General features: G+C 34.8%; 1 protein-coding gene across 5 annotated transcripts in view; it reads right to left on the bottom strand.

Moving 5' to 3' along the window:
• The window catches only part of LRRC72 (leucine rich repeat containing 72), a 31,420-nt gene that overhangs the window by 19,222 nt on the left and 9,723 nt on the right, over window positions 1–2,475 (bottom strand). The gene's annotated exons all lie outside the window — the stretch shown is intronic.

Here is a 2,475-nt window from a genome sequence, read left to right as displayed (position 1 = left end):
TTTTTTGGTCTGATGGCTTAATGATAAGACAAAATTTGCAGCAGGAGAAAGTTGATTAAAAAAAAAAAAAGATGAGCACTAGGATTCCTAAGGCTTTATCAGAGCTGATATAAAGGTTTTATCCCATAGAAGCAACATAAAATAAAAATACTGCATTTTCTGATTTCTCTTTGGATTATGAGTTTGAAAAGTAAAGAAGATTAAAATGTGTAAAAGGACCTATGCTTCTGGAAATGGAGTGCCACACACTTTTATTAAGCTCTAAAAGCCCATTAGCAACTTGGCTGAAATACTTCTTATGCTTAGGTTCACATTCCCTGAATAACCAAACCGTTGCAACACAGACAAGCATCAGACCTCTGTTACTGCTTTGGCAAATGTGGAACATCCACCCAACTCACACACCAGACTTGGTTTGGTTCATGTGAATGACATCTAAAGTTGATTAAAGTAGAAATTGACTCATTCCCAGAACAAAAAACAGAGTAAAAAAAAGTTCGTTTTCTAAATTAAAAAACAAAATAAAGCTATTTTTCTCCTTAAAGAAATACTGTTTTTCTTCAGCAGTACAGGGAAATAAATAAATAAATAAATCAAGACACCTGAAGATCACAGCAGGCAAAAAAAAATAAAGTTAATAATGTTAACAGTTTTGACGATTTCTACCAAGATCTATACTAGTCTGTTTAGAAAGAGGCTGTAGCCAATATTCCCTGTAAACCAGGGGATTTTTTGCCCTACCTAATATTAACAGGTAAGGAGGGCAAGATGAGCGGCAAATAAGAGCTCTTATATTTCAGAAATACTAAAAGATGAAAAAGATTGAGAAATATTCTACAATGGCTTGTGAACCACAGGATTTCATATTTTGTTTATCAGGCTACATTTGAATTTCACAGATTGCTCAGTGTTCAGTGCTACCACCTGACTGTTTGGAGGCTCAATAAGGTTGGAGTGGGTGATTGGAACCTCGTATGTGGAAAATACCTGCTCAGGTATTCAGAGAACAGAAAATGTTTTAACGTTGTAATGAATTTTCAATAAAACTACCATATTCAGGAACAGTAAGCAGCCCACAAGGTGGCAGCAAAAGAAAGTTCTGTGTTTTTACTGCACCCAAGACTATATAGCCTTTTTTTTTTTCTTTTTTTTTTTTTGGAAGTGCAAATCGGAAATATCCTGTATTTGTCTGATGAGAATGTTTTCGAGTCAAGAAAATACACTGTAGCATTCCACAGAGAAAAACTTCTTAGAAACTTCTCTAAAAGCAAGTAAGTTCATTGTTTTGAGCAGTACTAGAATGATGACTCAAAGAGAGATTTTTCCAAGACAAAAGGAAGAGCTGATACTAAGTTCTTCTGAATCTAGATGCTGCGTGGAGCATGTTCCTCATTACCAGCACTGATTTTTAACAGTATACAAGTTTTTCTACTGCTTGATCTTAAAGTAAATCCAGCCACTATATAGATCAAGATGGTCTTATTTAACAAAACATCTGGAATCACTTTTTGGGTCTGCTTTCTAGTCAAGATAACGTAATTTTCCTTCTACAAATTAGGAATAATGCTTTCTTCCTCCACAGGTTTGTCTGTTTTCCCAGTTCAGTACTTAGGAAGAGTGTGCCTACCCTACATGGGGTAGAAAGGAACTATTGTGACAGAAACATAGAGAGACAAAACAAGTATTTTTGAGCAGAAAGATGTTATCAGATGTGGACAATAAATCAGTTGAGGTAATGTGCAGAGTACACAGAAATTTTGGATTCCAAGAGATGTGAGAACAAGGTGAGCCTATAAAGAAACCCTCTGCATCTCCCAAAAGTTGGCAGTTGTGAGCAATGCATCCAGTAAATCTTTAGAAGCTGACTGTCTTCAGTAAATGCAAGATGAAAAATGGTGTTATGCTTCAAATCCATAAGAGTGTAGTGGCCAAAAATCACAGGAGAGCCTTAAGAAAAAAAGAACTGCAACATTTTGGTAGCTGAATATTGCTCCCAAAGTGAAAAATAGTAGTGTATCAGACTGCCTCATTGTAACAGTTCACAGGAGCTACACAATAATAAAACATTATTATATGTATCCAGAAATTCTATTGATGCTTTGCAAGATTTTTTGAAAATCAAATTTTCCAATGATAAAATAAAGAAATTAAAAAACAAAAACTACCTCACAACAGTGAGAAGCTTCCGATTTCCAAAACACGTTTTATTTTATAAAGATGGATTGTGGGCACAGGCCTTTCTGAAGTTACACAGCTGAAATGCTGCACTCACTTGCCAGTTCTGAATACTGGAAGCAGGCAAGTAGATGCTATAGAAATACAATTTGATATAAATCGCTTTTAAAACACATTTTTTCATTTCTTGCTGACCTTTACTTCAAATATGATGAGGCATTTTATTAAACTAATAGACTCTTGGTAATTTGGGAACTCATTTCTATTAAATTTCTTTAAAATAAGGGCACTGAAGCTTGT

This window comes from Meleagris gallopavo, chromosome 6, assembly GCF_000146605.3.
Source record: "Meleagris gallopavo isolate NT-WF06-2002-E0010 breed Aviagen turkey brand Nicholas breeding stock chromosome 6, Turkey_5.1, whole genome shotgun sequence".
NCBI classification, from domain to species: Eukaryota; Metazoa; Chordata; class Aves; order Galliformes; family Phasianidae; genus Meleagris; species Meleagris gallopavo.
This window is presented reverse-complemented; position numbering and strand designations above follow the sequence as displayed.